The sequence below is a fragment of the Lepidochelys kempii genome, chromosome 2, assembly GCF_965140285.1.
Source record: "Lepidochelys kempii isolate rLepKem1 chromosome 2, rLepKem1.hap1, whole genome shotgun sequence".
Classification (NCBI taxonomy): domain Eukaryota; kingdom Metazoa; phylum Chordata; order Testudines; family Cheloniidae; genus Lepidochelys; species Lepidochelys kempii.
In genome coordinates, this window is record NC_136381.1 from 54,961,272 (window position 1) to 54,986,457 (window position 25,186).

General features: G+C 42.0%; 1 protein-coding gene across 2 annotated transcripts in view; it reads right to left on the reverse strand.

The window, feature by feature from the left end:
* Positions 1 to 25,186, reverse strand: part of ZFHX4 (zinc finger homeobox 4) — a 173,867-nt gene that overhangs the window by 27,626 nt on the left and 121,055 nt on the right. The gene's annotated exons all lie outside the window — the stretch shown is intronic.

Consider the following 25,186-nt stretch of genomic DNA (forward strand, 5'->3'; position numbering starts at 1 on the left):
TTTTAATGAATTTTTAGCAATCTGAGCAATGCCAGATAACCAGACTTGCAACTCCCTACAGCACGGCATGCTGCTTTCATTGCAGCACCAAAAAATAATAATAATATTTCCCGTTTAGGTAGGAATTATATAAATTAGGAGGTGAAGGTAAAATAGGATTTGAAGCACCAGGCTGCTCAATTTCATAAAATCTTTAATGACCATATAAATTAACCCTGGAAAGGCAAAAGGTCACAGACACACATTTGCATACACTCTTCTATTCACTTTTGATAAGCAGAGCTTTTATGCAGGGAACATGATACAATTAACCCTTCAGGAACCACACAAAATGCAGCTACCGACATTTTAAGTGTCAAGCATTAACTGAAAATTACACACTGCATAAAATTTTCATTGTAAATGCTAGAGTGATTGAAAGGGGAAATAGTGGCCCTCTCCGCACCCCATGTTTTATTAATAACATTCTGACAAGAGAATGAAATATCCTCTGTCATATGTAGCAGCTGAGCACAAAAAAAATTGCTACTTAGTGGCTTACTTGCCAGCCAAGCACTGAAACTGTACATCTAGGCAAACAACCCTGAGAAAGACAGTAGCGTGCTTATCAGATTCAAAACTCTACACAAAACCTTTTGTAAACTAGAAAGGAAAGAATTCAGCTGCAACTTTGAATTAAAGAAAAAAAAATCAAAGCAATGTGTTTGGCACGAACTTGCCAGTGTTTCTGCCTCAGAGGGCTCAACATCAATGTCCATTTTTTAAAACAATGCTGAAAGAAAGGCAGTCACATCTTTTTAAAATAAATGTATATATAAAAATTACCATCAAAATGGAAACACACTTCTTGCTGCTTTAGCCTCTTCCCTCCCCCCACCTCCTCTCTCAGTGATGATTGCTAATCAAACATGGTAGGCATCTTAGTCACAGTTGGAAGTGAGGCTGTATTTGTAAGGGTGGCAGGGGAGCACAGTTTTGGATGCTGTGAGTCTGTGATCATGACTGGATTGGGCTGTGTTAATGCCAAGTGCACACACATGAGGCTCATATCCAGTGTCAGGCCCCATGGCCTAAAACAGCCTATTGCAATTCCTTTTCGACTCATCCTTGGGAATGAATGCACTGGTTCTTTTAGTAGATTTACTGGCCCATTCCCCCTGGGCTGGAAAATGAAGTGTCAAAGTGCTACTGAGTGTCCTTATCTTGAGGGGACATAAAATTGTACGGGCTATCGTGGCACACATTAATAAACCATTGTGTGTGTGTCAGGAAAAGAGCGAGAAAATTATGAAGGTACTAAAAGAAAAGCTACAGTATCATCTGGGTCTCATCAGACAATTTTTGCAGGGTGCTCTCCTGTTTTTCTGGTATGTGTTTTAAGTGTGAGAGAAATTCCCAGACATGTTCTCCTATACATCATCGTGGTGTCTGACCTCAGCCTGACCCTGGCAACAGTTTGAGAAATCTGAATGTGAACAAAGACTCTGTGTCAGCAGCAGAGAGAGATTGTGGGATAGACTTTCCCCATCAACTTAATCGCAAACAGCAGTTCTGAGGCCATAACTTTACATGGCTCCACCAAGCCACAAACACATAACCTTTAGAGGTGAAACTGCCCCCCCTCCACCCCACCTCCCTTCTGTGATTTTTCTCAGTCCTCTGGTACCCCCTTTGATGTAGCAAGGCAATTAGCTCTAATGTTCAAGTACTGCAGACCTGTTTTATGGTTTGGAAGGTGAGAGCTGTTTATTACAGGTAGGCTCCTGGGGGCCATAAAGGCTTTGCAAATTTTTAATCATGCAAAAAACTAATCAAAATGTAACTTATACACACCATAAAAATTAATATCATTATTATGCACAGTATAAACTGGCTGCCTCAGCTTTCAAAGGCACTCATTTTTAGAACATACATTTGGCATTCATTTCAGAAATATGAATGGTGTTCATTTCAGAAAGAAATTTCATAGATAAAAAATGATAATGCAGTTGCTCATAGATTCCTCAGAAATAGTAGCAACTGTGTCTATGACTGCTGCAAGTTCGAACTGTCACCAGGTTCATCAAAGGAATAAGATGAAAATACAGTTGTTCTACTTAAAAGAAATTGTTAAAATTAGGAAAGGGGATAAATATTGAATAATCCTTCTGATAATTATTGAATTTCATTAGAGAGTAACTCTTAGGCATAAATACCAAATTATGCTCTCATGCACTTCTGTGCTGACTTTCTACAAATATAAACTTTAGCATATTTTATTAGTTATTAATTACTATTTCATATTTTAACCAAGATGGATAACATTCAGTTCTTAAAATGTGATGGCTCCAGCTCAGAATAACAAATGCAGCAAAATGCAATATGATGGCACTTCAGATTTAAGAGCAAGTCCTAACACTCCGTTTTAAATTTACAAGAATTCTACCTATATGTGTTTACAAATGTCAGCTTTGAAAATAAACAGATCATAGGATTCAAATGGTTTTAATAACACTTACTATGGTAATATGATATCTTTTGTCACACCTGGTTTTATTTTATCTAGACATTGAAAACTCGCTTTGATGTTGGGTCTCTTGAGTTTAACTATTATCAACTTTTTTCCTACAACTGATTTAGAACCAAATACAAAAAACAATTCTAGTGCAGTCTGCAGAATGCACAGTTAGAATCACATTAAAGATGAAAAATGAAAAAGGCTTCAAAAGCAACATTAACTAGCTAATACTGCACTCCGTGTTTTATTATATACCTTCTATGTCCTATACAGCAATAGATTAAGTTACAGATTTAGGTCCCAATCCTGCAATGGGATTTGTGTGGGCAGATCCATATGACCACACACCATCCCAATGAAGTCAATGCAATTTTGTGTACGCATAAGGTTCTGCCTACGTAGATCCACTTGCATGATCGAGGTCTTAACCAGACAAAGCTGAATACTACATATGCATAATAAAACTGCACAGATATTGCTATTCAGGCCTTGGCATTGCATGGCTTGTTGGAGATGGTAACTGGAGGAGCAAATGGGCTAAGAGTTCCCTCGATCCACAGCAGCACAATGACACCGTTAAGGATGGGGCTGGAGACCTAGCTGGCCTCCATAGTTGGAGCAGGTCAGGGTGTAGCTGACACAATCTTCTCTCCTGTGATTTGAGGATGCCATTCTGACCAGGTATTCAGGTCACTTCCTTTTTTCCCCTATTAGTCAACAGAAGGAGCCTCCTCTATGGATCAGCAGAGTGAGTTTCCTGTCTCCAATCCTGGCCAGTGGTATAGCTCTCTTTCAAGCTGTTGGGAGCTTTCTTTTACTCCATCCACCCACCAACCAACAGCTAAAGGCTCCTCTTCAAGCCTTGGCTCCTCTATTTCTTCTGGGTCAATTGTGAGTGATTTACTAAGAATGGGTGACTGAATGGTTGTGGATGAGAAATTCCGGGAAGGGGGCAAGATGAAGAAAGTTGTTTGTGGATGAGTGGGATGATGGGTGACATAAGTGCATTAAATATGATGCTGAGCAAGGGATAAATTAATCTGGCTTTGAGAAGAAGACAAGTTTATGGGGTAGTTTACACATTTATTAGGGGTCAGATATTTAATATGCTTAACACCCAAAACTTCAATAGAAATCAAAGGGTGTTGTTGGTGCTCAGCACCTCTGAATAGCAGGTCCAAGTGGGAGAAAACACAAATTAACAGGGGTTTGGAAAGAGGAAGAAGTTAAAGGGATGGAAAGAAAAGAGAGAGAGAGAGAGAATAGGAGGTGGGGGAGAGAGAAGAAAGGACAGTATATAATGCAGGGAAAGAGAAGTGAGGTGAAAGAAGGGAAAACAACCATGGATAAAGAGGAAAAATAAGTATGGTATCTAAGAGAAATGAAATGTAAGTTAAGGAAGAGGTTTTTGTTTTGTTTTGTTTTTGCATCTAGGTTACAGTAATTGCATTAATTTAGCAGATATTTCCAAAACAATTAACTAGGAGACAAGTTCCCCTGACTCTCTTACTGCAATTTTATTCATACAAACATCCTCACAAATATGTGTATTTCCTGGGATCCTTAAACCTCCCAAATTGGGACTAGGATGGTTAGCTTTTTGGGTCAATGAGCTGGTTCAAGATTTTAGCTGTATTTTATATAGCGGTTGTTCTCCTTTGTTTTCAAGTACATTGTTTATAATTTCCTCATCTTGGACCTCGGATGGAAAATGCAGAGAAACAATCAACTTACAGTTTTTCAGTCAGGCTAGTCTGTGCCTGACAGACTAATAAGAAGCAGGTATCTGTTGTAAAGAAGGCTCCTAGTCCTTCAAGTCCCAACTCTTCCAGCATTTTGTCTCCAATTTCTAACTCAACATGTCAGAACAGACCCAGAGCCTGATCCTACAACTCAGGCAAGAAGTCACATCAGTGAGGCCGTTCCCATGGGTAAGGGTTTGCAGGATTTAGCCATAAGCAAGCATTTTGACAAGAAAAAATCACAGGGTGAAACTCCAGTCCCACTGAATTCAATGTGAGTTTTGCCATTAACTTCTGCAGGGGCCAGGATTTTACCCACAGGTGTTTTGTTCTGTTTGTTTTTAACATTCAAGTAGACTATGGCTACTTACAATAGAAAATATTTATGGGAAAAGAATACCTAAGCAAGGGGACAGTATTACCTGACATTTTAACATATACTTTACAAATCTGTATAGCTCATGATAATTTAATGTTCAAGAATTATTTACCCTAGTAATTCCATTGGATTCAGTCCAGGGGGAATCCATCATCAGTGCTGAATAGCTCCATATATACCAAACACATCACAGATTACCAAACAGACATTTTAACAAACAATCTGACATTACATTTGCCCGATACTATATTTTTACAGAAGATGAGCTGCCTGGAAATTATCTGTAGTCACTCCCAACTGCTCTTTAAGGTCATCCTCAAAGGTCTTTACTCTCAAAGACAATGTTTCTGGGTATCACCTAATAGTACTAGTCAATTAGCTACTTTGTTTTCATAACTGCTTTGCCATGTCTAGAAGTACTGCTACGGAGGGTATTTTTGAAAACGATATTATAATAAAGTAGTGGCTGTTATGGAGACCAAATGGTACAGCAGGTATCAAAGTGCCCTCCATGTTGCACCATTTTGTTTTGAGGTACTTGGCTATTTGAGAGGTGCTAAGCTCATTTTATTTAAATTGTGGTGGAATGGAGGTGTGACCTTGCAATGACCCCTTATGGCCTGTCAGGGCATGACTCACCCCAGCTGCGGGTCTCTGCCAGTATGTAGCTCTCTCTATAAGGTCCAAGATAGTGGTGCTTTGCCCTCTTATGAAGGCACATTTCAGTCCTACCCCTTCTGATGTGTTAAGGTCCAAACAAAATCAGGAACCAAAAAACCCACAACTAAAGGATGTGAACAAATTGGAGAGAGTTTGTGGAGGGCAACGAAAATGATCATGGGACTGGGGCACATGACTTAAGAGGAGAGGATGGGGGAATTGGGCTTGTGTAGTCTGCTGAAGAGAAAAGTGAGGGGGGATTTGATAGCAGCCTTCAACTACCTGAAGGGGGGGTTCCAAAGAGGATGGAGTTAGGCTGATCTCAGTGGTGGCAGGTGACAGAACAAGGATCAATGGTCTCAAGTTGCAGTGGAGGAGGTCTAGGTTGGATATTAGGAAACACTATTTCAGTAGGAGGGTGGTGAAGCACTGGAATGCGTTACCTAGAGAGGTGGTGGAATCTCCATCCTTAGAGGTTTTTAAGGTCAGGCTTGACAAAGCCCTGGCTGGGATGATTTAGATGGGGATTGGTCCTGCTTTGAGCAGGGGGTTGGACTAGATGACCTCCTGAGGTCTCGTACAACCCTAATTTTCCATGATTCTAAAACCAGGATCGTCCAACGAACCTTCAGTGGAAACTACACTTCTGTTCAGGGTTTGTCTCCAGACACTCCATACTTCTTCCAGTACCAATGTCTCACTGTCCCTTGTAGCATGTGCTTACCCAGTCAACAAGCTAGCTGTATCTCTGGGCTGCAACCATGCTTCTCTCCCATCAAGAGAAGCAGAACTCTGTTCTCGTTCCTGGTTAGTCCTGACCTGGGCTAGATCTCCTCTTTCTAACTCCTCTCACCGCACTTGACATTTGCTGTATGTGTAGTAGGGCAGGGACCAGCTGAGTACATAGGTTCTTCTTCTTAATCTTTTCATTATCAGTATGGGGTCTATTTGCCTCATTAATCACCTTATTGCCTGTATGAGGCCTAACTATCCCATCACATCACCCTCGTCCTCAGGATGCTGCTTGGGGCACCACTCTCCCCCACCAATCATCCTCCACCACAAGAGAAAAAGTATGCATTTAGGTGAGCACTCCCGCCCTCTGCTGGACATGGGACAAGAAGGGATGGAGATACAGGTACCACCTCATCAGTCAGCGGTTGGTATCTTTCGTAACATGGAGCCATCATATAGTAGCATGATTTGTGATCAGAGTGAATTCATTGCCTAGAAGGTAATATCAGAGTGCTTCCATGGCCTATTTCACTACTATGCCCTCTTTTTTTTTTTTTTTTTTTTTAATAACAGGGACAATTCTCTTGGGAACAATTTGCAGCTCAGAAAGAGAATGGGTTGTTCCTCGACAAAGACCACCCAGGAGAAGACAACCCTCAACCCAACTTCAGAAGCATCAGTTTGTAGGAGGGATTCTTTGATGAAGTTCAGGCTGTATAAAGTGGGCTCCCAACAGAGGTGAGACTTTAATGTTTGAAAGGCCTTCTTACAGGCTTCCATCCAACACATCTTTCTGAGGCTGCTGTCCTTGAGCAGATAAGTGAGAAGTGTCACAGTAGATGAGAACCCCAATTCAAACCTGAGGCAGTATCCCACCAGTTCCCAAAACGGGTGTTTCTGAAGTCATCGTGGGCAGATCCTTCAAGGCTTGGACCTTATCTACAAGAGGTCATACATAGCAAGGTATACCCTAGGTAAGTAATTCATCTTTGCCTCTGTGGCATTGTCTGGGGTTTGCCACTAGTCCAGCCTTTTTGAGGGACTGGAGTACAGGAACTACCTGCTTCATGTAGTTTTCCCAGTTCCAGGTATAGACCAAAACATCACTGAAGTAAGCACAGTGTAACTGCTGTGGGGACAGAGGACTTGACTTGTTAGCCATTAGAATGTTGCTGGAGCCCCATATAGGCCAAATGGCATGGTCTGGAACTAAACAGGTCCTAGGAAGTGGCAAAGATTGTTTTTCTAGGGACTCCAAAGTGAGTGGGATTTGCCAGTATCCCTTTGCAAGAGGGTGTTAATGTATTCAGCCTTGCCCAACCGATGCAGTAGCTCATCAACATGCAACATGGGTATGCATCAAACTTTGAGATGGCATGGACTTTTCTAAAGTCTATGCAAAATTGGGTGTTCCCATCCAGCTTAGGGATCAATATGATTGGACTCCTTCATTCCCTATAGGACTCCTCAGTCATTCCAAGGTTCAACATGGATTGAAGAGGCTGTGGAGTCTCCTAGACGTATTGTCCAGACTCAGTTTGGATGTGGTGGGAGGTGACGTGGGTTTGCCCCAACCAGGCAGAAAATGTTGTCAAGAATGAAGCTACCAGTTGTTGGGCCTGGACTTTCTGTTCTGGCATGAGATTTTTGTCCAATACAGACCATCCCGGGGATGAGATAACGGTTTTCCTTGGCCCTAATTCTGGTTTTGGAGGGTAGCAAGCTATAAATAGGCCCTCCTGGACTTTCAATGGCTTTCATAGAATCATAGAATATCAGGGTTGGAAGGGACCTCAGGAGGTCATCTAGTCCAACCCCCTGCTCAAAGCAGGACCAATCCCCAATTAAATCACTCCAGCCAGGGCTTTGTCAAGCCTGACCTTAAAAACTTCTAAGGAAGGAGATTCTACCACCTCCCTAGGTAATGCATTCCAGTGTTTCACCACCCTCCTAGTGAAGAAGTTTTTCCTAATGTCCAACCTAAACCTCCCCCACTGCAACTTGAGACCATTACTCCTTGTTCTGTCCTCTTCTACCACTGAGAATAGTCTAGAACCATCCTCTCTGGAACCACCTCTCAGGTAGCTGAAAGCAGCTATCAAATCCCCTCTTTAAGTGATTGATATGGTAAATTTGTTGTTTTTCTGTTGTCAGGCTGTCTAATGTCATAATTTAATAGTCCTACCTGCTGAATAATTTCATAAGACACTGCTAGTGGGCCAAAAAATTTGTCTCCAAACTAGAGAGTAACAAGAACACTTGATCCCTGGGTCTGAACACTCAGAGGTGTGTCCCTTTGTTGTAGGCAGTCTCTTGAGCACTCCGGGTATTCAGGAGATTCTCCCTTGTAAGATACCTAAGGCAACTAGCCTCTGGTGAAGGGTGAGGACTTATAGCACAATCTGTACTAAGTCCAGAATCCCCTAAGGTTGTTTCCCATACAACAGTTTAGGCTGGAAGAAGTTTGTGGATTACTGCAGCACCTCCTGCACTGCAAAGGTGTGATGGGGAGGGAGGGCAAAGGACCGTAGTGAAGACAGTCTGTAGCAACAAACTTCTTTAACATATTTTTTTAGTGTCTCATTGAAGCACTCTACCAACCTATCTGTTTGGGCATGGGAAGTGGAAATTTGGAGAGACCTGATCTTCAGTAGTCTGTACAACTCCTTTAGTATCTTGTCTATCAGAATCTCCCAGAATCACCCCTACTGGGGGGAAAGATCTTTATTAATTTCATTGCTATTACATTTGCATTTATGATATTTTGTGGCATAATCCACAGTTACAAGGATATACACGGCTGCACTTTTCTCAAGTGGTCTAAAAGGTCCGTTTCCAATCCTCTCAAATGGGGTATTGACCAAAAGGAGAGAGACCACTGGAGCCTTCACCAGTCCTTGGGATGCATCTCATTGGCATTCAGGGCATGAGGCTCAGAAGTCTGGGATCTCCTTATACACCCCAAACCAGAAAAATCAGACCAGGATCCAGACTAGGTTCTCTTCCCTGCCCAAGAGCATAGCAAATGGTCCAGCAAGGGCCAAACACCAGATTTACCTGTGGTAGGGTTGGGGAACCAGGAGTTGGATTTGGACCTTCCCTGTTTTGCGGTTCTTCTCCAGGAGGAATGACCATTTGCCCTGGATTCAAATGGGGAAATATCTCAGCATGCTGGGGGTCCAATATCTCCCTATTAACAATGGCTGCTTGTTATAGTCCCGGCTTAAAGTCTTATCTCTCTTTTGCTCTTCAACAAAGTTACTCGAATCTGATATACAGATCAGGTTTTCTAAGGGGGCAACCCATGTCTTTGTGTGAGACTAGGGTACTTCTAATGAAGCCTCTACTTTCCTGGAACTCCCTCTATATGGCCCAGCTACCTCCCCTATGCCAGCACGGTCTATTGAATACTGAGCCTTCAGCTCTGGGGAAGCTGGTATTAGTGCCCCCATATTTTGTAGAGGTCTTGAAAATTTATCTAGGAGGTCCCCAAAATATTTCCAGTCTCAGGCTAAAGTGACTGAGTAGGTGAGAGATGCAACCAACCTGACCATTAGGGACCTTGTATTTTCCCCGAAAGTCAGCTGAATTTATGTGTTGGAATATGGCTTTACAAACCTCGGCACACACCGTGTGCCCTGGAAAGGCCCTGGAGTCAGTACCAAAGATTCCCTCACAAGGGTGTGGCAACACACCAAGTCTACTAGTCCCATTACTTCTATCCCATTTCCTTTCACAGGTACAGCTTTAGCTGGCCCCAGCAATCATGCTAGGGCCTGTGCAATCCAGACTTAGAATCATAGAATATCAGGGTTGGAAGAGACCTCAGGAGGTCATCTAGTCCAACCCCCTGCTCAAAGCAGGACCAATCCCCAATTAAATCATCCCAGCCAGGGCTTTGTCAAGCCTGACCTTAAAAACCTCCAAGGAAGGAGATTCTACCACGTCCCTAGGTAACGCATTCCAGTGCTTCACCACCCTCCTAGTGAAAAAGTTCTTCCTAACATCCTAACATCAGTCTGGGAGCTGAGCTTATTAGTGAAGACAGAGGCAAAAAAAGCATTGAGTACATTAGCTTTTTCCACATCCTCTGTCACTAGGTTGCCTCCTTCATTCATTGCGGGGCCCACGCTTTCCTTGGCTTTCTTCTTGTTGCCAACATACCTGAAGAAACCCTTCTTGTTACTCTTGACATCTCTCGCTAGCTGCAGCTCCAGGTGCGATTTGGCCCTCCTGATTTCATTCCTACATGCCCGAGCAATATTTTTATACTCTTTCCTGGTCATATGTCCAACCTTCCAGTTCTTGTAAGCTTCTTTTTTATGTTTAAGATCCGCTAGGATTTCACCGTTAAGCCACGCTGGTCGCCTGCCATATTTACTATTCTTTCGACACATCGGGATGGTTTGTCCCTGTAACCTCAACAGGGATTCCTTGAAATACAACCAGCTCTCCTGGACTCTTTTCCCCTTCATGTTAGTCCCCCAGGGGATCCTACCCATCCGTTCCCTGAGGGAGTCGAAGTCGTCCGGGACCTCCCCCGACTGCCATGAGTTTTCAAAGATAATGGCCAATGGCTCTGCAATCACATCCGCCAACTCCTTTAGCACTCTCGGACGCAGCGCATCCGGCCCCATGGAGTTGTGCTCGTCCAGCTTTTCTAAATAGTCCCGAACCACTTCTTTCTCCACAGAGGGCTGGTCCTCTCCTCCCCATGCTGTGCTGCCCAATGCAGTAGTCTGGGAGCTGAATTTGTTCGTGAAGACAGAGGCAAAAAAAGCATTGAGTACATTAGCTTTTTCCACATCCTCTGTCACTAGGTTGCCTCCCTCATTTAGTAAGGGGCCCACACTTTCCTTGACTTTCTTCTTGTTGCTAACATACCTGAAGAAACCCTTCTTGTTACTCTTGACATCTCTTGCTAGCTGCAACTCCAAGTGTGATTTGGTCTTCCTGATTTCACTCCTGCATGCCTGAGCAATATTTGTATACTCCTCCCTGGTCATTTGTCCAGTCTTCCACTTCTTGTCAGCTTCTTTTTTGTGTTTAAGATCAGCAAGGATTTCACTGTTAAGCCAAGCTGGTTGCCTGCCATATTTACTATTCTTTCTACACACTGGGATGGTTTGTTCCTGTAACCTCAGGAATACAGTCAGCTCTCCTGGACTCCTTTCCCCCTCATGTTATTTTCCCAGGGCATCCTGCCCATCAGTTCCCTGGGGGAGCCAAAGTCTGCTTTTCTGAAGTCCAGGATCCATATTCTACTGCTCTCCTTTCTTCCTTGTGTCAGGATCCTGAACTCGACCATCTCATGGTGTCTGCCTCCCAGGTTCCCATCCACTTTTTCTCCCCCTACTAATTCTTCCCGGTTTGTGAGCAGCAGGTCAAGAAGAGCTCTGCCACTAGTTGGTTCCTCCAGCACTTGCACCAGGAAATTGTCCCCTACACTTTCCAAAAACTTCTTGGATTGTCTGAATTGCCCATAACCAGATTCCATGAACAGACAGTCTTACCTGTGCCTTGGATGGCCACATGCAAACCAAATGTCCTGAGCCTGTTAGCTTGTATCGGGACCTACCCCCAGCCCCTCGGTTGACCTGGGCTGATTTAGTTGGGGATTGGTCCTGTTTGAGCAGGGGGTTGGACTAGATGACCTCCTGAGGTCCCTTCCAACCCTGATATTCTATGATTCTATGACCCTTCTGTGGGGCCCTCCCTGTTCTGGACCCCAGGTTGTTCCCCTTTTAGAATGTGGATTCTTGTGCTGAGTCCCACCCAGCAGACCCAATTCCTACTCCAAGCTGTCCTTGACCCCCCCTCAACTTTCCATGCCTCTTGTACCCTGGCAAAGGAGGACCTGGGAGGGTATCTTCAGGATGTCAACCCCTGCCAAGCCCCCCCCAACACACACACACACACACACTCTAGACAGGTTTCCCATCACCTGGAGCAGACACCTTGATCCCAGGGGGTCCCGCTCTTCATGTCTCTGCAGTCAAAAGTTTCAGGAAAGGCCAGTGGATCATTTTCAGGCCCCATATTCATGGGTCTGATGGGCACTGAGGCTCCCAACGGTCCATGGTGGAAGGCTTAGCTGTTGCAGGGTGTTGCAACAGGATACCAACTGTTGCACCAGATGCTGTGGTTAAGTCTCCTGTCAGCTGCTGCTGGTGGGAAGCCATCTGCTGTAGGAGCTGTGTTGCTGCTGTTAGAGATGGTATTCTGCAATGCCATCGATTTCAGTAGTTGCTCCACCCATACGGTGGTATAGTCACTTCCTTAGGTGTTTTTTTTAGTAGTCCTGACCTGCTCCCTTCTGAATGGGCTAGATCTCTGCCCACATTCTCCACCAAGTTTGTGACTGCACTGCATCTGCAGTGTCCTCTTGTGGCCCATGAGGGTAGAACTCACCCAGTTGCGGGTCTCCACCAGCACATCATTCACTCTGAGAGGTCTGAGGTAGCAGCGCTTTGCCCCTTTGGCCAAGGCACATTCCTACGCCTTCTGGGATGATAAGGTCCACAGGAAATCAGGAACCACAAACATCACACAAACAGGGTTGTCCACTCTTCTATTTAGGGCTTGTCTCCCAAACAGTGTGTGCTTCTACCAATCCCTTGGGATCTGGTCGTCCGTTGTAGCAGGGGCTTATCCAGCCAGCAAGCTAGCTTAGCCTTTGAGCTGCAATCAGCCTTCTCTCCCATCAAGAGAAGCAAAGCACTGCTCTGCTCTCCTTCCTGTGAGCCCTGAACTAGGTTAGGTCTCCTCCTATCAACTCCCCTCTCCATGCCGGCTGTCTGTGAAGTGGGCAGGAGCCAACGGGGTCTTTAGGCCCTACGCTGACAATGAGAAGGTTATCTGCCTCTTTTAATCACCTTATTGCCAGTGTGGGCGCTATCTGTTCATCAAAGGAGGATCTGGTGCTGGCACTCTGCCAACTAATGTCACACCATGCTACCCATTTACTGCATTTACTACATTTTCAGCATTTCACACTTGCCCCCACTCTGTCTCTTCCTCCTGACTCCTGGGAGATCAATGGAGCGGTCTCTCTTCTGTTCTGTTTCCCTTTCCCACTCTTTGCTGTTGTCAAGGAAGAGTATTTTCTCTCTCCCTGCAGCTGGAAGATAGAGGAGATTCACCGTAGCAGTGTAATCATATCTGTCCAAGTTTCGGTTTGTTTTTACAATGTTTACCACCACAGGCTCCACCTCCAGGTGATGGGCAGGGAGAGGGAATGTCCTTGGGAGAAGTAAAGATGCAGAAGTGCCTTTTTCACTCTGGCAGCTGCTCAGTTGGATGGAATACTCTCTACTCTCCCTCCCCCATTCTGAGAATTGATTTGGGAGAGGTATCATGTCTGGTAATGAGTGTGGTAAATGTGTGAACATTTTATTGGCTAAGTTAATTCTAGTTTAAACTGCTTTTCAATAAAATTGGATAACTTTGCTGTTTTGTTTTTATGTTGATATTTCATCAAATGTTTTGCAAGAAGCAAAAAGCAGTTTATAAAGACAAAAACCATTAACAGAGAATGTCAGCTGTTCAGAATGCAACACCAACAATGTTTTCCAGATGTGATTAGAGATGTACAGTTAATCATTTATTATGCAAAAGCAGAGCCACTTTTGGCCACTTCCAAAAAGGCACTGAAGCATGAATCTATGTTGAGAGTAGTTTTACTTTTCCAGTTCATCTGTATTTGTCTTTTGGCTGCCATTACAGTTCACAGAATCTGCTGTTTCTCCCATCAGCTTAGGGTATGGAGAGCGTTCGTGTTTTCTGCCATAAGGACTAATAAAACCATATCAAGGCTATTTAAAATAAAAAAGCTTGCCTCCCATACACTGTGTTATTAACCATTATCCATCATTTGGGACCTTATCCAAGGCCCACTGAAGTTCATAGGAGTCTTCCCTGGACTTCAATGATCTTTGTATCAGGCTCCTATTATGTGCTTGTTCTTGTCTTATGGAAAAGAATAAATAGGAGCCACTGGTATGTCTTCTCAATACCATTCATTATTTTATATACCTGAAGTATATCTCCTCATATGTAAACTGTCTCTTCTGCCCCCTGTTTCTTGTAATTTTTGTTGATTTTCTCTGGATGCTATTTTTTAAACATTCTACTTGAGATGAAGTGACCAAGGCTGAATGCCATATTAAAGGTGAACATGTACTACTTTTAAAAAATAAAGCTATTATGTCTATTCTATAGATTCTTATACTTAGGGCCCCACCAAATTCACGGTCCATTTTGGTCAATTTCATAGTCATAGGATTCTAAAAATTGTAAATTTCACGATTTCAGCTACTTAAATCTAAAATTTCATAGTGTTGTAATTGTAGGGGTCCTGACCCAAAAAGGAGTTGTTGTGGGGGTTGCAAAATTATTGTTGGCGGAGGGGGTTGCGGTACTGCTGCCCTTACTTCTGCACTGCTACTCCTGGCGGCGGTGCTGGGCAGCTGAAGAGTGGTGGCTGCTGGCCAGGAGCCCAGCTCTGAAGGCAGAGCCACCGCCAGCAGCAACACAGAAGTAAGGATAGCCTGGTATGGTATTGCCACCCTCACTTCTGCCTGTAGAGCTGGACCCTCAGTCAGCAGCCGCCACTCTCCGGCCCCCAGCTCTGAAGGCAGCAGCACAGGAGGAAGGATGGTGTGGTTTGGTACTGCCACCCTTACTTCTGCGCTGCTGCTGGCAGGGCACTACCTTCAGAGCTGGGCGCCCGGCCAACAGCTGCTGCTCTCCAGCCACCCAGCTCTGAAGGCAGCACAGAAATAAGGGCAACAATACTGTGACCCCCAACCCCACCCCACAACTCCCTTTTGGGTCAAGACCCCCAATTTGAGAAACGCTGGTCTTCCCTGTGAAATCTGTATAGTATAGGGTAAAAGCACACAAAAGACCAGATTTCACAGGAGTAGACCAGATTTCAGTGTCCGTGACATGTTTTTCATGGCCTTGAATTTGGTAGGACCCTACTTATACTACCTTTGTCACCATAGTATTTTCTATTATTCCCGATCTAATGAATATTGCTTAGCTATATATTTTCTTTTTTGAATACCACTGCACGTGAAGCAGATATCTTCATGGAGATGTACATGATATTTCCATAGGTTTCTTGAAAAGTTGCATCAGGTGTTCAGTGTACATAAGTAGTTTCAATTGTTTGTTCCAATGCAGATGATCTTATACTAATCTATGCTGAACTTCATTTACCATTCCATTGCGCATTTACCAGGTCCTTCCTGGACAATCTTCCCTAGATTTGATTATCCTAAACAATTTTATTTGGGCAGCAAATGCTGCTTCACAATTTATCTGTTGTTCTAGGTTGTTAATAAATATATTGAACACCATTTTTTCTAGTGCTGATCTCTGGAACACCCTACTTTTAACCTCTTTCCATGCTGAGAACTGATTATTTATTTCTACTCTGTTTCCTATCTCACAACCAGCTTTTAATCCTTTACCTGCCACTTCATAGTTATCATGGCTCCTTAATAGCCTCTAAAGTTTATATAAATTATATCTTCCAATTGTTCATTATCCACTATTTTGTTAACTCTTTCCAACACTTTAGCAAGGCACAATTTAATCTTAGAGAAACGAAGCTGGCTCCTTCCTGCTATATTACATCAAACAATTGCTAGTTAGAACTATCTTCTGAAATTTCCAGAATCATCCTTAGAACCATTTCTAAAGAGGAGTTCACAATGTTTACCACTCCTCACTCATCTTATATAATTGTAGATTAATTAAAATGACACATTACAGATTTTTCATTTAGCAGTTCATTCAAAACTCTCTGAAGTATGCCATTCAGGACTCACAATTTAACTTTCTGATTTTCTCCCTTCATCTCTTTTTGGATCTCTCTCTCTTGCTAACAATATCTCCCTGAAATAATGTCTAAAGAATATTTCTCCTGCAGTTATCTTTTGATGAAGACCAACACAAAATAGTGTCTCTGCTATTTCCTGGTCCGCTCTGATTGACTCCTGTACACTATGTTGATCTAGCAGACCTAGTGACTCCCCTCCAGGCTTTCTATTTCTGTAATAGTTAAATAATTGCTATTTGTCTTTACTATTCATCTTCCCTTATTTGTTCCTCTTAGCCAACCTTTATGTTCAGTTCTATTAACATCACTTGGGCTAGATTTCCATTTTTAACGGATACTTTTTTTGACCTGAATACATTCTCATACTACACCTCATCATATAATCCAGCTACTTGTCTCCATCTTTAAAATTCCCATTTCTTGATGTTCAGTGTCACCTGCATAACTGGATGAACTATTTGCGGTGAATAACTGAATTTAGATCCCATTTTTGTGTTTGTTTCTTTTTGAACTATGTGGGCACAGAAGTATTTTCACAAGTTTGCTTGTTCAGAATTATTTCACAAATGTTTTATGTCAACATACAGCAGATTATGGACTGTTTGCAAACGGTTCACAGCAAGTATGGCTTAAAGTATTCAGTGCTCACAATTCAAAATTTGAGCTGCTTTGGCTGGATACTTAGATCACATGGGCTCTGTGGTTCTTTTATGAAGACAGTGCAGAGTCCTCTATCCAGCCACTCAAACAAGGCTGTAATAACTGTATGTGTGTAACCATCTTTACCAAAGATGCTTCCCATCAAGAAAACTCCTGTAATAGTCATACCTAACCCAGATACAACATGGTTACAATTTGTAATACTTGCAGGACCAATTGCTGTTAATCTTTGAACTGTAACGGGTCAGAACAACCATACTGAAACGGGGCATACTGACTCAGGCACAGCAGAAGTGTACACAAGGCCAGGTGCTGCTGCTGCCTCCAGAGGGAAGGAGGAAAACTCTCCTATAAAAAATTAGAGAGCATTAGGAAAGGAAAGGAGCAAAGAGACAGACCCATCACAATTGCAAATAATTTGGGTAAGCATCCAAACACCTGAGTGATTATTTAAATGGAACCTTCTGAGATGTCCCCATCACTGCTCGAAGTATGGCCTCACTATTTATTTGCATTCTTATGCTTGGAATTTGTATCATACACATTCTACCTCATCATCCAAAAGTTCTCTTACAACCGACTCAGTGGAATCCTTCCTGTATAGTGCTACACTTCTACCTCTAAAGCCTAATCTATCTTTGCTGTGCAGTTTATAGCTAGGAATTAGAGTGTCCCATTGATTACTCCTGAGATTTGAGCCTCAGGTTGGCTGCTGAGTTTCAGATGGTAGGTTTTGAAAGCAGGCAATATCAATTAGTGCCCAGATAACACAGAGATGTTTGCTTTACAAATACAGAAATAGTGCTGATTGCATAGGTGGATGTTTGAAAAATGCCAGTTAGGTCTAGGATTTCTCCCAGTTCCAAACATACCAGCTCACCCAATTTTGCTTTTAAGCTTTGTGTATCAGTATAGCAGACAGGCATTCGTAAATGTTATAGAGGCTTATATTCCTCTTTTCATTGAAACAGTGTAACACAGTAGATGCTTTCCTTATCCTCCACTTTCCCTTTTCCCAGTTCAATTGTCTTGAGTCCTACTATGAATATATCATTCTATTTGTACATCTGCAGTGCATAGCAAGCTTGATTTGCTGATCTGAATGCTCCTTTTCCCAGCTCTAGCTGTAGTTTAAATAATCCCCCCAAACCTTAATTTTCCTCATTAGCAGTCTGATTCCATTTTTGTTGAAGTGGAGACCATCCTTTGTCTATAGACTCTCTTTTCTCAGTGCCGTAACCTCTCCTCTTTACACCATCTCAGCAGCACACTGAAACTCTTAAATACTTGTGAGCTGTCCCTATGCTTCGAATCAACAGTATTTAAGAGAGGGCTGCTGCAGAGGTTCTGGATTTAAGCATACTTCTTAATTATCTATATTTCTGTTTCTCTCTTCTACAGTGCCTCGTGTCATTGGTATTCACAGATACCACAATCACGTGGCTCCATCTCTCTCTAAAAAAGTTATTTACGTGATGATCTTACACCCTTGGAACCCGTAGGCAAATTAATTCAGGGTTTACCCTGCTGTCATACACACAGTTATCACAGGACCACATTCCTCCACATAAACACTTTCCCCTTCTACAAGAGAGGGGAACTCATCTGCCTCTGTGACATCCCGGACACAGCAAAACCCTTTCTGTGCCTCTGGGGGCTGCACTTGGAGAGGTAACTGAGTGGTCTAGGAGGAGAAGTTGCCAGGGATGCATGTTGTTCTACCTGTGGCTAGGTGTAACTGACCCTAGGCTAGCTTTTCTGCAAAGCCTGGGGGCTTGGAGCCACTGTGCCAGGGAACCTGTGGGGAGCTGAGGGCCAGAGCCACTGGTGGGGGGGCCACAAGGTGTGCAAGCCATTCACAGGAAGGTGGAGAGGGGAGGAGTAAGTTAAGCACACCCTAAGCTGTTGGGCTTTTCACAAGCTGGGAGCCTCCATTCCCTCCTTCCCTTCTCTCCCTGTGAAGAATGCACTGGCCTGGCCTGCTCCCTCAGACCTCCTTTCTCCCCTCCATGAATATGGCTGGCTCTGCTCCTTATTGGGGAATGGAAGAGAGGAGCAAGATTTGCCTGAGCAACAGATGAAAGGACAGCCTTGAGGAAAGCATATGGAGGGCTAGGGCCAGGATGGGGCAGATTGAATGAATTGTATTGTTTGGTAGAGGTGGGGTAAAGTAATCTGTATTAACTGTCAACAGGGACCGCACCTTCATTTCTAAACTCTCCTTCCTCTGGCACCCCTTGAGAAATTCAGACTTCTTCAGAAATTCTTCCCCTCCCACATCTGGAACATATTTATTTGCTTCACTGAGAGAAGAAACATCCCTAAAAACTTGTTCTATGGATAAACCAAACATTGCAATCTGCTAGTTATGGTACAAGTCACAACAGAACCCAAGTGTTCCACATTTTAGTTGTTTATCATGTTTGGATAGCTTGTGTCACACACTGGCAGATTGGAAGGTTGAGAGGTATGCCCTCAGTCCTCCCCCCTGCCCCAGCCAAATGTCTGCTGCGTCAGGATTGGAAGTGAGGTATTCTATTTCACAGCCACCTTATCTGATATTAGGGCTTAGTCATAACTGCCTGATTTTTTTTTACCAGGGAGCTGTGTGAACCCTCCCAACTCTGCCTTGCATCGCATTCAATACAAATGTTCTTATTGGTCCAGTTCATATGTGAATCACAAGCCACAACATTCATAAACAGTACAAGTTCGTGGGAATGTAAAATTCCTTGTTTGCACAAGGGCAATCGGGCAGCTAATTGTGAAATCAGAGACCTAGCTTTTAGCTAAGATTTTCAAAATGAGGAATGTAAATTTATGATCCTAAATCCATATTTAGATACCTAAATACGTGATTTTCAAAAATGCTGAGCACCCGGCAATTCTAACTGATTTCAAGATGGATAGTTGACTGATACCAGCATCATCATAGAGCACCACCCTAGCTATATTCTCAAATAATCATATAACAGAGAAAAGACTCTCTAGCCAAGGTCATTATACAGACTAGTAGCCATCTTGGACTGCAGGTAAAAATAATGTGGTGTTCAGAACCCATTCAATCAGGCACAGAATGGAATTTGTCAGATCACCACGTCCTATCTGAACTGGAGTTAGGGAAGATGGTTTTACATCTGCAGCTGCTCCTTGAGGAGATGTGCACTTACATCTACAGTCACTTGTTTAAATCATCAGTGCAGTTTGTGTACTTCAGAGACACATTTGCACAGTGCGGCATGCTGCTACTGGCTCTTGCCACCTAGCAGACCCTGTAGCCACTCCCGCTTGTAATCAGTGGTTTGCCCACCATCCACATGCCCATAGAGATACAAATCAACCCACAGTTGGCCAAACCAGCTTGCCTTGTTCTGAAGCTCTGGGTCACCCTTAATCAAGAAAAATGTGAAGCTTGGTGCTTGCCACCAGCTCTTGGAAGTCATCTCTGTTGTCACGGCATTAAGTAAGTTACTAGGTGAATAAAGAGGACCTTGGCATGGGCTCTGTGGATCTTAGTCTGATGCTACAATGTAACCCAGATATAAAATAAGATGAAAGTGGATCCCAACAACATTTTATCAGGTAACAAATATACCAGGCCACTGCCTGCCAGAACAAGACAGAAACAGGACTAGGTCTACTGGAATTTATGTTTTGGGAGGGGATGTATTTTATAATTACATCTAAAAGATCAACTGTAGTATCTTTGTGAGGAACCAGAGGAAAATGGCTTCTGATTAGATGCACTAGGCATATTGATCATATGAAAACAGATTTAACCAATGAGGGCTACAGAAAAAATACCATTTGGTTTCTCCAATCTTACTACACTTGCATAGCTCTGCCTGAACTGAAGCTGTAGTTCTGGATGGAGCAAAACCAAAACACAACAAAGAAATACAATTGCAAAATGCTTCTAAAGATAGCTTCCACATACAAAAACTTTGAATGAACCACTGTTGGTGCATGGCTGCAGATCAAATTCAAGCAAAGGCTGATTTCTGCAGTTAGTACTGAATAGTTTGCACAGCTAACATCGGTTTAACTCCTGTTGGTCAGTCAGGCCCAAAGAGTACAAAGCAACCGTATTAGAGGCCAAGATCTGGATCTGTCAACACTGAAGTCATTGGGGCAACTCTTATGAGTAAAGTACCAGATGTGCATCATTGTTGCAGGACTGGGCCTCGGCTTGTGACACAGAAATGTATGCAATGTTGCCAGCTCATGAAATTGTATCATGAGTCTCACAATATTTCATATTTTCCTTACAGCCTCAGCTCATGCAAGGTTGGGATTATGTGAGAACCTTAGTTTTCATTTCAAAAACAAAATTTCTGGTCCTCATGGTTGTGGATAAAATACAGAAAACTCAAATGGGTCAAAAACCAGAGCAAATAAAACAAACCCTTTTTTTCCCCCAAAATCTCATTATTTTTAGCCCAATCTCATGATTTTTGGGGTCTGACTCATGATTCATGAAGACTTGAATTACTGTATATGTGCTCAAAACTAAAACGATAAGATTGACTTGACGGTGTCTTAGGAAAACTGCAAACACATGGAAAACCACCTTTTTTTTTTGCAGTACTCCATCTACATTTTCTCCCTCCAGCTAAGGACATCTGAGGAAAGTAGCTGAGGAATGAACAAGTTGTGAAACTGGACAATTAGGTTCATTTTTAAAAAATGAAGAAGAATTGCGGCAAAAAATCTTTTTACTGGGGCAATTTTTTGATTCCTTAAATGAACTGTGTGAAAACATTGTTTAATAATTATTTTAAGATTTTTATAATAGGAAAGCCGTAATTAGCTTATTTCCTTATAAATGGTCCCCATCTCTATTTAGGCAGAACTGCAGTTAAAATAATTTTATAGCACTTAGAATAAAAGCACTAACCTAAGCTACAGTACAGCAACATACAGTCTCATTTGGACCCCTACTGTTTCATTTAACTTTTGTTGAACCCTTTTTTATTGTTTCCTAATCTAATGTAGTTTGCCTAAACCCTCTATTTGATATTCCTTCTACTGTTTGTTTACTCCACAATGAAAATATGTGTAATAATGATGGAATACGTACTATTTGTACTATAATACAAATAAAGGCTAGAACGGATGGCATATAGTCTTAGTAGCATGAACTGTTCTACTTTGTCAGTTACAACGTTTTAGAAACTTTTCTTTATTGGGAGAGAATTTAATAAGACAAATAAGCAGTCATGAAGAATGAAGCAGAACTCTGCTAGTGACTGCTGGGTCCAAATGATGCATTGTACATGGAAGAAGGCAATACTGTAACCCTTTGTAATACAGAGTACCAAAATAACAAGACACACACAAAGTGCCAACCCATTCTAATGAACTGAGAGACTAAGGGGCAGATCTCAGCATTTCATAAGGTTGCTTCTCACTGCTCTGGCAGTACACAGTAGCCTAAAAGCCAATTTAACTGGCTACACAGGAATGCCCCTGGAGTAGAGCAATCTCCTCACCAATGGAACATAGCCAGTGTAACTAGTTAGTTCCACCCCACCTTCAGTGATGGGGGATGTGGCTGGAGGGGAAGGGACATCACTGGAATGCTGGACTTTAGCGATCCCTGGATGTATGCTAGGAGCCCTTGGCACTGGGGAGCAGAGAAGTGGTTTAAAGCCAGTTTTGCTCCCCCATCCTCAGCTGTGCAGAGCAGAGCTGTGGTACAGCCGAGCATCTGGCCCTAAGAGTCTGTGGGAATCAATATCCTGTATACTTGTTACTATTCACGTTTCATGATGAAAGAATATTTTATTTAAAAGGCTGGAAGTCACACACAGGAAAAAGTGATGACTCGACATTTTGAAATATGGACAAACAAACTTAAAACGTCTTCCGTACCATATCTATTTAATCCACTACAGTGACAGAAAAGCAAAGTTTACAAGAATTTTGCCATTTGAGAACTTCATAAAATGGGAATCTTGTAAATTTCACTTTAGTACCACTATTTCACTTACAAGAAAGGAGTCCCTTCCTTCAATGCACTTGTAATTTAGCCCAAATGTCTTGACAATAAAATTGAACAAGGTCAGCAGAAAAAACATACAACATGCATCCAGGAGTGTAAATACAAAGAAAAACAGTACACGGATTTGTTACTGTAGGGTCTAGAAAAATTCAGCCAGGCTTGCTTCTGTGCAGTCAGAGAAGAGACAAAGAGAACATACCTGCCTTTTATCAATCAGTTTGAGTAGTCCTTACTGGAGATACTGCAGCCATTGGCATCAAACTGGCTGTTCCCAGGGAGACAAATTTAAATCCTCCCCCCCCCCGCACCGCACACCACCCCAAGCCAGTCCATCCCCTTGGAAACCACAGAATGGTCTATCTCCTGACCTGTGCTAGACTTCACTGATCCCATCATTCCACCTATTAGTGGTTTTCTGGTTTCAGATTTAGATCACCAAAGGCAGGTTTTATGGCCTCCCAGTACTAGTGTGATTGCAAGCCAAGGGGGAATTCACTCCTCACTAACCGGGATAAGCTGAATGTGAAGGTTTGGCCATAGAAGGGCCACTTTTGCATCTACATATGTAAGTAATCTTCTTTCTGTCCTGGTCAGGGATGCTGAGGCGGTGCTTTGGGGGAGTAATGGTTGGGGGAGATGATACAATTTAGCTTGCAGGCACAGCACACCCTTGGCCAATAATTGTTAATTAATTATATTAATAGATTATAGCAGTTTCACTACTTTTGTGGGCAAGCGCCTTCCTTCTGGTCTCTCCACAACAAACACAGAGTTTATTTTTCAAATAAAGTGGATTTGTAACACTCCCTTTAAAAGGAGCTCACCAAATGTATTACCAAGCCATTTAGACTAAATTACAGGTGCACTGAAAAAAGGTCATATTTTTGGCTTGCCAACCATATCCTTTACATGAAGCACTCCTGTTTTGGAAGCATCACACTAATTCATTTCTGTATGGCTAACCAACAGGAGCTCATTGATTACTGAGGCTACATTCAAAATCAAACCTTCTAGTTCTAACATGCCTTCTAAGTGGATAGGAAATGTGTGGGCATTCTCTCTCTTTTCTTCATGAACCGTTATTTGAGAGACTTTATATTGTAATAAAGTATAGCGTCCAGTCTTGCAATCAGTCATCTATAGATTAATATTATTTTCTACATTGTCATTTCTTTGCCGCTTCAAGAAAAGTACCTTCAAAAAATTCAACACAGTTCTAAAAAACTATTAGCACCAACAACAGAATATGTTCTTTCATCAATAGCTGCTTCAATAATAATAATTTATACTATTATTCTCAAATCAGTTTGTTAAGTCTAATTTATCAGGAGGAGGCTTCCCCCCACATATGAATTCATAAATCATGACAATTCTTGCAAAGCACAAAGGTGAATAAAAACATATTGTTAAAATAATTTTATAAATTCTAAATAATAATTGTCCACATTGCAGCCAATAAGACTGTTATTGAGGTATCATACAGGCTGTCAAGGTTTCTGATTGGAGAATTATGTTGGAAGCAACTTCTGCTTCTAAATTGTCATGACAGTATTTGAGATCCATTTTTTTTTTAATCCTAACAATATGGGGTTGTCAGCAAATATATCTAGAAGACTTAAGAGGTTCTGTGAAAATCCATCTGTATGGAATGCAACTGAATAATGAAAAACAGCACAACACATATTTCCTGCAATGGTGAATAATATGTCAGATAGAAAAACACATTAGCTTGGCCACTGTATATCTATAATGCATTTATTTCACTGGAATCTTTATGAAAAGTAAACATACAGCTCTAGTTATTGTTACTTAGCCAGCTCAATGAAATAAAGGAAGAGAGAGACCAATGGATGAACATTTAAGGTTTCTGAAGCCACCAGGATAAAATTATTTGATTCACAGCTACATCTAATGTGGCTGAGTAACATAAACACTAATATCCTGTTTCTTACCCTAGACAGCAAATCCTGTATTGCTTAAATTTAACTCGACTTGAGCTAATGCTGCTTCATAAAAAAAATGCTTATCAAATATCCTAAAGAGAGATCTCTGAAAAGAGTAAATACCAGTTCTTTATTACACAATCTGGAATGAACTCAATTCTAATATTCCTAGTGCATAACGCATTTAAAAGGTTCATGAGTGAGTTTCACCTCAGGTATCACACACTGAAATTCCAGGCCTGTGTGTCATGCATTGAAACATCTGCAACAGAATACAACATTCTTGATAAATGAGATAAGCAAAAGCATGCATTTAATTAAATAATTTTTAAAAGTATATCTATTAACTTGCACAGTTGAAAAGAAGTTTAAGATTTTCCTGACTAAAAATTATATACATTAATAATTTTCTGCTATGATTAAATATACTTTACGGAAGTCAACAAAGAAGTTTTCGAGGTATGACATGTGTGTGTCACACTCAGAGAAAAGCTAAATAACTTGAGTCTGCAATAGCTGCATTTTAAGATGAAAAATGAATGTTGATTATATTACCAGTTTCACCACATCCTCTTGCTGTTTCTACAAAATGCTACAAACAATTACGGGGGGGAAATCCATTCAAGTTAACAAAACTGCAAACTTTCCTGTTATTTTAGAATATTTTTAGGTGTGGTTTGCTCTTAACTTTAGCTGGTTTTCATCTGTTCCTGTAA